Below are 14,598 nucleotides of genomic sequence, written 5' to 3'. Positions count from 1 at the left end.
ATGGATCCCACCCTAACAGGCCCGCCTCGGAAGCCCTGCTTCCTGTGGCCTAACTGGTGGTGGCTGTGAAGGGTGGCTCTCCTCCACTCCCTCACCCCCAACCCTGGTGCCTCAGCTGAACCAGAAGGCAGGGTGAGGTGAGGGCAAGATGTTTCAGACAAGGGTGCAGCACACAAGTGAGAGCAAAGATGCTGAGATATCTCACCAAGGCTCGACCACCATGTTTCTTCCATCTTCAAGACTGCCCGCTGCAGGAGACCACAGCAGCAATAACAACAAAAACAAGAGCTGCCACTTATTCTGTACCCCCACGCATCCTTGTGCTAAGACCTTACATAAAATAGGTGATGTGATTGTCACAATAACTCCGTGATGCAACTTATTTCCCCTAAAACAGCGATGAAGAGACAGAGGCTTGGAGAGATTAATTCGCTGAGGTCAGTAAGTACCAAGTGGCTTGGTCCGCAGACCTGCTAAACCATGTCCCCTCCCTCTAGCTCGCCAACCATGCTCAAGCATCCAGGAAGACAAATGGGATTTTGTGCCCTAAGGTTAATAAGCCTAAACTTAGTCTGATTAAAACAATAATAAATGCCAAAAGGCAAAATCAACCGTGTTTAATTTAGGGAAGGGTGTTTTTTTCAACAACAGCATTTAAAATAGACCTGCCATATGTCCATTCTCCTGGAACACCGGGGGACACAAGATCCAGATAATAAAACTAACTTTTCAATTTCTAGCCTGGCTAGAAATTATTATAAATACTTTCCATGATAACAGAAATTAATTTCAGGATCCTATTAGAACTGAGAGTATAATCTGTCCTGAAACAATACAATAACTGACTGGCTTAATCTCCTAGAGCAGCGGTTCTCAACCTGTGGGTCGCGACCCCTTTGGCGGTCGAATGACCCTTCGACAGGGGTCGCCTAAGACCATCCTGCATATCAGATATTTACATTACGATTCATAACAGTAGCGACATTACAGTTATGAAGTAGCAACGAAAATAATTTTATGGTTGGGTCACAACATGAGGAACTGTATTTAAAGGGCCAGAAGGTTGAGAACCACTGTCCTAGAAGATCCTCTTTTGTTGCTCAATGGTTTTACTTATAGATGAATCTGCTTTTAACAACGACTTAAAGATGAATATGCTTTTAAGTCAGGGAATTGAACAATTCGCTGGTAACTTATTATAACTCCCCTTTTTCTTTCATGTTTATTCTGGTCAAGACAGAATATCTACAATACTAAAAGTTTATAATACCCATCACTAAATATTCGCCCTCAAAATGCCAATATTTTAGAATTCTATTTCCTTTGGTTCAAGGTAAAATATTAATGTGCACAGAGATTTGTAGAGGATTATCAGTGCCCACTCAACTTGACAAATGGGGCAAATTCCACACACAACGTCCTGGGAAACATCAGGTTAGTACGCTCCTGGGACCAGCTGCAGCTCCTGGTACACTCCCCATGAATCACAACCATTCACAGTTGCCCTAAGCCTGAGGCATTCACCAAGTGGCTTGCTCAAGCAAAGACAGGACTTCTCTTCTGCTCCTGGGCAGTGAAAATTCCATATGTTCTGCCATAATCTCCTCATAGCAAAAATAGCCTTGGGGGTTTATATCGCTTCCTGGAAGGAAGGATGTACGCATGGTGACCATTTGGAAAAAAGCTACCAAGGCTGGGTCTTGGTGCACTAACTGACCAGTTTTGATGCCTGAGACTTTCCTTAAACATAAAAGTCATGTGTTACCAGAAAGGTTATGGAGTCTGGGCACTATTTGTAGGTGTATGAGGAAGTCTTAATAAAAATGTCAAGAATTCAGGAGATCCTGAGTGATATGTAAAATAAAAGGGAAAGACATTTCATCTGCTAGGGATCCTATAAAACCATCTGAATCAATTAAATATAACCAGTGTCCAAAAAGGGTGAAGAAGTGCATCACTGTGTCACATTCAAAACTACCCTCTGCCCCTATTCATCTCTCTCCTTCTGGAAAAGCCAGAACTGATGGAGGAAGATGCTTTTCCTGTGAGGATGCTGCTGACAGCTCTGCACCCGCTAGACCTCTTTTCCACTGCTGCTCTGTGTGGACGCCCAGGGCGGAGTGCTACCTCTTCTCCATGTGAAAGGGGGAAGACTTTTACTTGGCCTTTCACAGCTTTGGACACTGTTCATCATTTTCTCCTCCGTGATGCTCCTTGAGTCCTGGGTCCTCTTCACTTGGCTTCAAGGGCTCCATGCTCTCCTGGCTTCCAGCCAACCTCACTGGTGGCTCCTACTCATCTGATTTGCTAGTTCCTATACTTCTCCTGGACTCTCAGTTCTTAGTCCCTGTCTCCTCTCTATCTGCCCTCACTCCCTACATGATCTCATGCTCTACAGATGGTATTTAAAGGGGAGCTCCAGTGGCGCAATCGGTTAGCGCGCGGTACTTATACAGATGGTATTTAAAGGAAACAACTCCCAAATGTATAATATCCCCACCTTGGAGCACTCTCTTGAATTCGAGACTTGTATATCCAACTGCTTAGTCAACATATCCACTGTCCTTGAGTCCCCCCTCTCTGTGTCTTCCCTCCTCCTCCCACCCAGCCATCAGTAAAGCCTACAGGTTCCACCTCCTCGATTTCTATGCCAGGCACCCATCTCTCTCTCTCTCTCTCTCTCTCTCTCTCTCTCTCTCATCAGTACAATAGCTCCTAACTAATCTCTCTGCTTCCTTCACTTGCCCCTGACTCTCTACTCTCTACCCTACCACCAGAGTGATCTTACAAAACCAGCCTTTAGAACCCATGGTTTCCATTGCTCAGAACACACTCCTAAGTACAGTCTATAGGAACTCTGCCTTTCTGTCCAACTCAGAGCCAGGCACCCTCCTCCTCACTCACCTGGTTTGCTTTCAGGGCCTTGAACACACCGGGGCCAATTCTGCCTTGTAGCTTAAGCCCCAGCTGTTGTGACCCCAGATCTTTCTGGCTGGCTCCGTCTCATCATCTGTGGTTCAATTTCAATTTCATGTCTATAGAGTGGCCTTCCTCAACCACCCAATCTGAAGTAAGCCCTGTCTCTACCCCACATACCCAATCTTACACACTCTAGCTAGGACTGTAGATTAGTACAACCTCTTCAGACAGCCAGTTGGCAATATCCATCAACATACGTAGCCATTTGACCCAGCAATTCTACTTCTAGGAATTCATTCCAAATATAAACTTGTACAAATGTGAAATGATATATATTACAGGATTATTTATTGCTGTGTTGCTTCTGATAGCAAAATGCTGACAACAATCTAAATGTCACCAGTAGGAACTCCTTAAATAAATTATCATACAAAGTAATAGATAAAATGCATTGGTACCTAACTACAGTCTTATGAGCTAAACACTGTTATAGGCATACCTCAGAGATACTATGGATTTTGTTCCAGACCACCGCAATAAAGCAAATATCGCAATAAAGTGGGTCATGTGAATTTTTTGGTTTCCCAGTGCATATAAAAGTTATATTTACACTATACTATAGTTTTTTAAGTGTTCAATAACCTGATATTGGAAAAAAACATGTACATAGCTTAATTTTAAAATACTCCATTGCTAAAAAAATGTTAACCATCATTAAAGCCTTCAGTAAATCATAATCTTTTTGCTGGTAGAGGCTCCTGCCTTGATGTTGATGAAAAATATCTACAATGTACAATTAAGTGAAGCACAGTAAAGTGAGGTATACCTTTATAAACCCTATATTAAGGAAGAAATCTAAGGCGTAGAAAGTTTAGTTAACTAACCCAAGATGCACAGCTAGTAAGGGGTAAAGTAGGGATTCTTCGTCTCTGTACTATAATGCTTCCTCACACACATTCCCATGGTGAAATACTATGCAGCCATCAAAAGGGACAAGACATTATGAACGTACTGATATGGACTGATCTCCAAGACACCCTGTTGAGTGAAAAAAAGTGTAGAATAGCAGGTAGAGTTTAATCTCTTGGAGGTTTTTTCAAATAATGCAAATATATGTATTTGCATATTTCTATACAAAGACTAATAAGAAGCCATGGAAAAATATGTAAGAAATAACAGCTACTCTGCAGAGAGAAACTAGGTGGATTACATTTCACTGCATACTCTTTCTTGCCTTTTTATTTTTGTTGGATATGCACAAACATATGCACACTGCCCATTCAAAGAACTAAATAATTAAAAACAAACAGACTGTTAGGTTGATATGTTTCCCAATGAAAAATATAGGACACCCAAATCACTCTTTATAGTATCACCTGTTGTATTTTTTATGTATCTATTATTAAGTGATTTATTTATTAATACAAGATTATCTTATGACCTAAGATTATTTGGTTCTTCTTTGCAGTATGGCAGGGGGAACAGTTGCATGTTTATTGTACTAGGTATAAAAGCTCACTAGGCCCCATTAGGATGTAAGGTCTATGAAGGCAAGAACTATGCGTGTATAGTTCCGTGCCAGAGCCCCAACATTTAGCATACTATCATATATATAAATGAATGAATGAATGAATGAGTGAATGAATTGACAATTAGTGCCGAAACCCTAACTTAACTCTGGTGCTGTGTCACATATAGAAATTTTTTGATATTTGCAACCATAGTAAAACAAAGACTTATATTTTTGATATTTATTTTATATATTTAAATGCCATTTAACAAAGAAAAATCAACCAAAAAAATGAGTTCACGTGTCACCTCTGACACGCGTGTCATAGGTTCACCATCACTGGTCTAGGGCTTAAGTAATTAGAGTCAAATAGTAAGAACCTCCTTTACCAAAAACGCACAGAAGTTGTGTGTGTGTGTATGTGTGTGTGTGTGTGTATGTGTGTGTGAGAGATTTCTTTTTTATTTTTAGAGAGAGAGGGGAAGGGAGAAGGGGAGAGAGAGAGAGAGGGGAGAGAGAGAGGGACATCAATGTGATAGCAAAACATCAATCAGCTGCCTCTTGCTTGCCCCTTATTGGGGATCGAGCCCACAACCCCAGGCATGTACCTTGATCGGGAATTGAACCAGCAACCTTTTGGTGCACAGGACAATGCCCAACCAACTGAGCCACACTGGCCTGGGTTGCACAGAAGTTTTGGATAGGGAATGTCCAGCCCACGAGCCATATAAGACCCTCAAAATCATTTGGTCTGGCCCTTCCATGTCATTAGGGGTGAGTTAATTCAATGTTTGATTAAATATAGCAGGCTAATTTTCAAGTTGATAATATTGTATGGACCATGAATGATGTTATAAATATCCAAATAGCCCTTGGCAGAAAAAGGTTCTCCATCCCTGCCTAGATCAACAAGTTTCTTGAAATATGAAGATCTTCAAAGAATCTACTATACTATTAACACTCAACATAGAGGTCCTAAATAAGCAATACTCACAAAGATAAGCCCTAGTTCTCATGGGATTTCACTGGTGCTCCTATAGGGTGAGAAAATGCTGATAATGAGCAAGAAGTGATGAGGTTACAAAAGAAAAAGAAAATAGCTCAAACCTTAAAAACAGGAATAATTTAGAAAAGTCATACATACAACTACAAAGCTTCAGTCACTATTTAAGCAATTTTAGGTCATAAAAATTGTTGATTCGGTAAAGGGAAAACTCGCTCTAAGAGTTTTAGAAGCTGCACAATGCTGGGGAGAACATCTGCCCTAGAAACAGCCTCCAGGAGCCCTTCGGAGAGGGCCTGTCTGGTTATGGCTTCATATGCGAAGGAACAAGCTCACTAACAGACCCAAACCACAAACCCTACAGGAAAATTATGATCCTGAGGCTGTTCTTCATTGTCAAACTAATTCACAAGGCAGAGGAGGGGAGGATCGTTTATTAATGCTGTGAGATGTTGCGTTTTACGTGTCAACTTGACTGGACCAGGTGGTGCCCAGATATTTGGTCGAACGTTATTCTGAGTGGTGGATGAGGGTGTTTCTGGAAGAGACTAACATTTAAATCAGTAGACTGACTAAAGCAGATTGCTCTCCTTAATGGGGGTGGGCCTCTTCCAAGCAGCTGAAGACCTGACTCAAACAAAAGGCTGACCCCTCCCTAACCAAGGATTCCTCCTGCCTGACTGCTTTGGAGCTGGGACATCAGCTTTTTTCTGTTTCTGGGCTCAAACTAAAACAGGAGCTCTTCTGGTTCTCAGGCCTTTGGCCTTGGAACTATATCATTAGGGCTCTCTTGGATCTCAAGCTGTCTACTCCCCTGCAGGTCTTGGGACTTGGCAACCTCCATATTCATGTGAACCAATTCTTTATAATAAATATATTATAATATTGTGTGTGTGTGTGTTCTGTTTCTGGATAAACCCAACTAAGACATATTGCTTCCTCTGTTTGGAAACTTGCCAGAGTGAAATACCCTTGCTTGGTATCACCATCACTAGAAGCCTGAGACGGGAATGCAATGTTTCCCCACACACACCCCATTCATGAGAGTGCATGAGCACATTTTCACCTGGTGGAGAGAGAATCAAAAGAGCTTTTAGTCTAAAAGCTAAAGAGTTATACTCATATACCTGATACGGAACTGATATCCAGAATATATAAAGAACGACTACAATTCATCAACAACAAAAGAACAAACAAACAACCCAATTATAAAAATGGGCAAAGGATTTGAACAGACATTTCTCCAAATACATACAGATGGCTAATAAGCACATGAAAATACGTTCAACATCATTAATCATTAGGAAAATACAAATCGAAACCACCATGAGATATCATCTCATACCCATTAAGATGGCAAGGATGTGGAGATATTGGAATCCTGGTGGGAAATGTAAAATGATGTAGCTGCTATGGAAAACAGTATGGCAAGTCCTCAAGAAATTAAAACTAGAATTACCATATGATCTAGCAATTCCACTTCTGGGGATCTACCCAAAAGAACTGAAAGCAGGATCTTGAAGAGATATTTGTACACCCATGTTTATAGCAGCATTATTTACAATGGCCAAAAGTTGGAAGTAACCCAAGTACCCATCGACAGATGAATAAATAAATGAAATGTAATATATACATACAATGGAATATTATTCGGCCTTTAAAAGGAAGGAAATTCTGATAGATGCTACAACACAGATAAACCTTGAGGGAATGTTAAGTGAAATAATCCAGACACAAAAAGACCAATGCTGTATGACTCCCCGTATATGAGGTACCTATAGTAGTTAAGTTGACGGTGATAAAAATTAAAATTGTAGTTGCCCAGAGCTAGGGAGGGGAGGATGGGGAGTTAGGGGATTTTGTTTAATAAATATGAAGTTTCAGTTTTATAAGATAAAAAGAGTTCTGCAGATGGATAGTGGTAATGGTTGCACCACAATATGAATGTACTTAATATTCCCCGTATATGAGGTACCTATAGTAGTTAAGTTGACGGTGATAAAAATTAAAATTGTAGTTGCCCAGAGCTAGGGAGGGGAGGATGGGGAGTTAGGGGATTTTGTTTAATAGATATGAAGTTTCAGTTTTATAAGATAAAAAGAGTTCTGCAGATGGATAGTGGTAATGGTTGCACCACAATATGAATGTACTTAAACTTAACTGTAAACTTAAAAATGGTTAAGATGGTAAATTTCATGCTACATGTATTTTACTATTTAAAAACAAAGTTAAAGGCTTAGAGATCGCCAAGATACATGAGTACATTTTTTTTAAGTTGCAACAAAATGCAAGTAATACAGGCCCATTATGTAAAAAGTGCTGTAAATATATATGCATAGAAATCACTAGCAGTACGATGGGAAGGGGAGATAAAGCAGAATAGGCACATTCACATATCACGCCGTGTGCCTCTGTATTGAGTGAACCTGGTACAAGAACAACATAGTTGTATTTGCTTTTAAAGGCACTGTAACAAAAATGGCGGCGGAGTAAGTGGATGCTGCACAGACATGCTCCGGGTCCAAACTGGAAGACCCCATAGAGACTGGTAGGAGGGGCAGAGGCGCAAGTGCTGGCCGGGCACCCACAGACGGCAGCTGAAGACCCGGAGAGATATCTCAGCTGTGGGGGGTTGCCACTGAGAACTCTGGGATCTAATTCCCAAGCTGGGCTCCCCAGCAGAGAGCGCCAAAACTGAGGAGGGCACCCACATACATCTGGCTGTGAAAAGCAGCGGGGTGCTTTCTGTGGGGGAGGTGGGGGGAGACGGCTGGAAATTCAGACACCCTCTTAAAGAGCCAACGCATAAAATTCCCTGTGGAGCTACCCACCTTGTGCTCTGGCAGAGGAACAGCAGAGTGGACTGGAGCTGGGTGAGCAGAAGCCAGGATCAAGGGCTCTGGGGTTAGAGCTCAGAAGACAGACACCCGGGTTTCGGTGCTGAGCCATTCCCTCACACTGCAGAGGTTATCCTTCTCACGCAGACAACTGCTATACAGGCAGCTCTGCCTGCAGGGAAGACAGTTGACCCACCCAACTGGAAAACTCCTTGACTCTTATAAGACTGAGAATAACAATTAGCCTGCAGGCAGAAATAATTACCCCACCCTGTTGAAAAAAAACTCTTGCCACACCTGTGGACAATTGCCTGAGGGCAGATCAAGAGGAAGCCTAGAGGCACTGTAACGAAGTACCAATGACTGGGTGGCTTAAAAAACAGAAATTTATTCTCTCCCAGTTCTGGAGATTAGAGGTCTGAAATCAAGGGGACAGCAGGGCCACACTCCCCTGAGGCTCTGAGTAGAATCCTCCCTTCCAGTGGTGGCCAGCAATCCTAGCTTGGCATTCCTTGGCTCACAGCTGCATCACTCCAGCCTCTGCCTCTGTCATCACATGTTTTCTCCCTGTGGGTCTCTCTTCACTTGGCATTTCCTTCTTTTTATAAGGATGCCAGGCATATTAGATTAGGGCCCACCTTAAGGACTTGGTTCCATCTGCAAAGATCCTATTTTCAAATAAGATCACATTTAATAGCCTCTAGTGGTTAGGACTTCAACATTTTTGAGGGGACACTATTCAACCTAGGGTGATATTTGTATTTTTTAAAATTACAATTAAAGTTCCTTGAACACTCCACTTGTGCGCCCTCAAGAGAAGAAAATAAATATCCTTTAGAGGCAATCTGTGAGAATCAAGAGACTGGATTTAAGAGCCACACTGCAAAGGTTCAAATCCCAGTCAGTCACTTACAAACTATGTAACCTTGGGGAAGTCCATTCACTGCTCCTTGCCTCAGTTTCCTTATCTTTAAAATAACCACACCTAGCTCAAAGGAGGAGAATTACATTGTTATTATGAGTTACCAAGTGCTTAGAACGTAGTTAAGTGCTCAATTAACATGAGTAATTGTGTTATGATGATCACTCTTTACAGGATCCCAAAGACTCCCCTAAGAAAGCATTCTTGGGGACAAAGAGCCTTTATTTTTGCAGCGCCTACTCAATGCCTTTCTCTATAGTCCTTGCCCAACAGTCTCATGCTTGACTTTCAGAACACCAGCAATTTCATCCGATAGAGGGTTACCCTGCTGCTCTAAATATTCTTCATCCATGCAGTGATCCACCCACCTCCTGGGGGCGTCCCATCTGCAGTGTGGCCGTCAATCTCTTCAGGCTGACCCCGTCTCTGGGCAGGGCCACCAAAACCATCAGGGCAAAACGCCCATCGCTTCACATGCAGCCCCTGGAGGGACGAAGAGCAGTCCTCTGCCCAGACCTCCCGCTTTCTGTGATCAGCGCCCTAAATTTGGATTTTAATCTTGGCCTCACTTGCTGCTATATCTGTATCCAGTTAATCTTTCAGGGTTGTGGTGGAGGAGTCATGCTGCTATGGCAACCTAACAACTCTGGGCCGGAGGACAGAAGAAATGGAATTTCAGGATTGAGACCACCAAAGGATTCAGAAACACCCATTTCTGCCTTGTTTCACAGAAACGAATCTTGAGATGGTACAATAAACAGACCCCTCTTCTCTTTTTACAAGTTTCCAGCCAATGGCAAAAATAAAGGCCTGCTTATACAAGTATTCTATTCACATGTCATTTCCTAACAGAATAGAAACTAAAACTCACACTTCATTCAGCAAGTCAGGAAGTCAGCTGATTTCCTTTAAAGCTCTCGCTCTCTCCCTGCATGAAACGAGCAATTGTCCAGTCTGGATTTTATACATAATATTACTTTTTGACCTGCAGTTTACAAATAAACTAACAGAGGGACACAAACAGAACTTGGGCCCTCTCATCTCCCAGGGGTTTAGAGGAGCAGGAGGAGGGGAGAGAAGATGAAAGAACTGCCTTGCTAACCCAGAGACCTCATCTTTGACAGTAGCTGCTGCCTACACAGCCAGGGAGTTGCTCACACACAGCACAGCCGTCTCCATGCCTTTGTCTTCCTGTCTACATTCTGGAGGGGATTCTAAGGGACAGTAAATTATCCAAAGGGCAAATCACAGTCAAACCAACACCTGAACACAAACCATGGATGAAGATTGTGTACCTGGTATGCAGGCGCTAAATAATCTCAAATGAACCAAAGAAAATTCTGGTAGGCTCGCTACCCCAGGACAGGACCAGCCAGGAGGCAGCAAGTGTCACTGACCGGCTTCATTCTCAAAAAACTACTCAAGGTTAAACTGAGAACTGACATTTTAGGATGAGAATTGAAATTTTTTAAAGGAAAAACAAAGTCAGAAGTACCCTCTGCCTGATCCTCTTTACTTTCTGGCGTTTTTACCTTTTTCCAAGGCAGTTTTCCTGAGTTTGAGCGAGGACAGAGTAGGGTTGGGAAGTAAAAAGGTGATGAGTTAGTTGGGTAATGGTTGTGTAATTTTTCTGAATTTTTAAGGGAATAATAGCAATTGCTCAGAATTACACAATAAGAATATAAACTGGATCTGGGTAAACAGGTCGGAGAGTGGGATGTGACCAGGGAAAAACAACTCCGGAGCAAGAGTCAGAGGTTCGAGTCCTTGGCTTGGCTCCACCACTTCACCTGCCGCATGATTGCAGACAAGTTGTTGAAACTTCTTCAACTGTGGTTGTTTCAACTACAAAATGGGTATCACAATACCTGCCCTGACCTTAATGACTGTGTATATATATGAAATCATATACATGAAAGCCTTTTATAGACTATCAAGTACTGCTCTGTGAATGTGTTGCTAATTCCACTAAAATCTAGATTTGTTGGGTGTAGGGAATGGATGTTCTCCTGCTTTGTATATGCTTCGGCCTCCACAGGAGTTCCTTATATCCAGTAGGGAAAAAATGCAATTGAAACCAAAAATGTGCTAACCAAATATGCATATAGGTGTCTAGGCCAATTTCCCAAAAGCAGGTTTAAGGAAGAGCTGTCCAACTTGGAAAATCAAGGAAATCGGCCATCGCCAACAATCTGTGATGCACCCACAAGGCACAGAACACCCATGGGCAAAGCAGCTCTTGTCCCTAAATGACACCGCCACACTGAAATCACTCACTGCTGCCCAAGAGATAAAAAGTTTTAGTTCATAAAATTTAAGTTGGTAGCATGCCATGTCAATTAGCTTCTTACTCTATGTTCAGAGCATTAGCACTAAATTAGAACTAATTACCCTCTCAATCGACAATTACAAGCTGTTAAAATATAGATTAGCATGAAAGAAATATAGTATCCTTGGAAAGTGAAATTCTGATGGGAAGGAGATCGACTCTAACATCTAACATCTAACATTTAGTGCACTAGTGATCCTCTATCAGGTGCTAACTACCTTTCCTGACCGCCTGGACCTAGGATATAAAAGGTCAAGGTGACTCAGGCACACACACACACACACACACACACACACACACACACACACACACAGCAGTAGAGCTGCTACCCAGTATAACACACAGTGACTACCAAATCTTGGTCAGGTGTGAAACACAGACTTCACTTAGCATAAAATCAAAGATATATCAAATGTTAGTGGGATCATTTAGAGGTGCATTGTATGGAAAGTTGAAGAGGGAAGAAAGGAAAAATAAGGCAAAGGAGATCATTAATCATGAGCTGAACATGCCCAATAAACAAAGCTGAACTGGGTGATTTTGAGAATTTTTTTTTTCAATTGTGTGCCCTGGCCAGGTAGCTCAGTTGGTGAAAGCTTGGTCCCAATGCTCCAAGGTTGAAGGTTCAAGCCCCAGTCAGGACACAGGTAAGAATCAAGCAGTGAGTGCATAAATAGATGGAACAACAAATCAATGTTTCTCCTTTCCTCTCTAAAATCGGTCAGTAAATAAAAAAATTTAAATTATTGTGTTACAGAATTCTATTCCTTAGGTACTTCTTGCAACCACTTAACTACGGGACCCTTTCTCCAAGAAGACTTGCAATGGTGAGAACAGATTTTTAAAGAGGTGTGAAGGGATTTAACATCTTGTGTAAACATCACCTGCTGATCAGAAGAAGAACAGTTTGTCAATAAACAAGCCCCACCTGGGTTCACAAACAAATCAAAACAGGCGTTTCCAGGTCTGGAAGGGAACATTTTCTTGCTATTTTCACTGCTGATCGGTTGGGGCAGCCAATTTCAGAAAGGCAATGTTTACCTCACATCCCCTCCAACCTCACACCTAGGGCAGGGGAGACTAATGACAGTGTTGCGAGCAGATCCGTGGGAGGAACTGCTGAGCCAGTCGGAGCACTGGCAGTCTGGATGTATGCAACAGCAGGGAAGCCCATTACTCCAATTGCTGAAATTATGTCTCAGTGGAGTGAAGTTTACAGAGATATTTATAGAATTAACAAAACACTATCAGTGGCAGTTTCTTTGGGTTGCCCAATTTCCTGAAAGCCTTTTAAGCCTTTGTTGGGGAGGGGTGGGGGGAAGAGGGACGGGAGGAGGTGGGAAGGAGGAACAAGGGAAGCCAGCCACCAAGATGCTAAGAGCAAAAAAGAAATGACTGTGCTTTTTGCTGTAGTCGTGCAATGCTTAAAGAAAGCATGGGAAACCACACCCATGTCATATTTCGTCTCAAAGAAAAAGCAGACTGCCTATTGCTGTCAACTTCAGACAAGTGACACAAGAACTCCCATTAGCCATCAAAATCCTTACAATGGAAGGCACCTGGGAAGGTTATATTTATTTTTCTGATACTTTTTTAAAAAATTACTGCACATCTGTGTCCTTAATGTTTTAGTCATTTATGGTCATTTTCCAATCTCTTTTTGCAGGTTGTCCTTTATATTACAAAGTTCTTGTGGTGCCCATCAGCTGATCTTATTCATTGAGAATTAACTGTTTTGCCATATGAATAAAACTATTTGCTTTCTTGGGAATTCTGTCAGTTCTCAGTCTACTGAAAAATGTCAAGTGACTCAGAGGAAGAGGGCATTTACTTTCTAGGTCTCAACTGTAGGCTTTTTACCAAACCTTGGTGATCACATCATTTGCACTCAGTTAAATTGATTGTTTCTGAAATGTCCCGCTAGCATTGAAATCGATGTCAAGGCAGGTGGTATCCAAAAGCTCTGAGATCAGTAATGCTTGGGCTCCCCGGCTCAGTGAGAGTTTGTGTAATGAGTCCATGGAAGTGGTTCCAGAAGAGAAGTACAGTACATTCAGCAATGTTTGATGTCCTTTTCCTTCCCACACACACACACACACACACACACACACACACACACACACACACAGCAGTAGAGCTGCTACCCAGTATAACACACAGTGACTACCAAATCTTGGTCAGGTGTGAAACACAGACTTCACTTAGCATAAAATCAAAGATATATCAAATGTTAGTGGGATCATTTAGAGGTGCATTGTATGGAAAGTTGAAGAGGGAAGAAAGGAAAAATAAGGCAAAGGAGATCATTAATCATGAGCTGAACATGCCCAATAAACAAAGCTGAACTGGGTGATTTTGAGAATTTTTTTTTTCAATTGTGTGCCCTGGCCAGGTAGCTCAGTTGGTGAAAGCTTGGTCCCAATGCTCCAAGGTTGAAGGTTCAAGCCCCAGTCAGGACACAGGTAAGAATCAACCAGTGAGTGCATAAATAGATGGAACAACAAATCAATGTTTCTCCTTTCCTCTCTAAAATCGGTCAGTAAATAAAAAAATTTAAATTATTGTGTTACAGAATTCTATTCCTTAGGTACTTCTTGCAACCACTTAACTACGGGACCCTTTCTCCAAGAAGACTTGCAATGGTGAGAACAGATTTTTAAAGAGGTGTGAAGGGATTTAACATCTTGTGTAAACATCACCTGCTGATCAGAAGAAGAACAGTTTGTCAATAAACAAGCCCCACCTGGGTTCACAAACAAATCAAAACAGGCGTTTCCAGGTCTGGAAGGGAACATTTTCTTGCTATTTTCACTGCTGATCGGTTGGGGCAGCCAATTTCAGAAAGGCAATGTTTACCTCACATCCCCTCCAACCTCACACCTAGGGCAGGGGAGACTAATGACAGTGTTGCGAGCAGATCCGTGGGAGGAACTGCTGAGCCAGTCGGAGCACTGGCAGTCTGGATGTATGCAACAGCAGGGAAGCCCATTACTCCAATTGCTGAAATTATGTCTCAGTGGAGTGAAGTTTACAGAGATATTTATAGAATTAACAAAACACTATCAGTGGCAGTTTCTT

At 42.0% G+C, this 14,598-nt stretch overlaps 1 long non-coding RNA gene across 1 annotated transcript; it reads left to right on the top strand.

Moving 5' to 3' along the window:
- Nucleotides 1-1,424: 1,424 nt before the first annotated feature.
- Nucleotides 1,425-12,233, top strand: LOC106727360. The gene is made up of 3 exons (XR_001363532.1): nucleotides 1,425-1,438; nucleotides 3,479-3,481; nucleotides 12,144-12,233. It is a non-coding gene; the product is annotated as an uncharacterized LOC106727360 (long non-coding RNA).
- The last annotated feature ends 2,365 nt before the right edge of the window (nucleotides 12,234-14,598 follow it).

The sequence above is a fragment of the Myotis brandtii genome, unplaced genomic scaffold, assembly GCF_000412655.1.
Source record: "Myotis brandtii unplaced genomic scaffold, ASM41265v1 scaffold413, whole genome shotgun sequence".
In the NCBI taxonomy this organism is placed as follows: Eukaryota; Metazoa; Chordata; class Mammalia; order Chiroptera; family Vespertilionidae; genus Myotis; species Myotis brandtii.
Note: the sequence above shows the minus strand (reverse complement) of the source record. Positions and strands in the feature narration are given on the sequence as shown.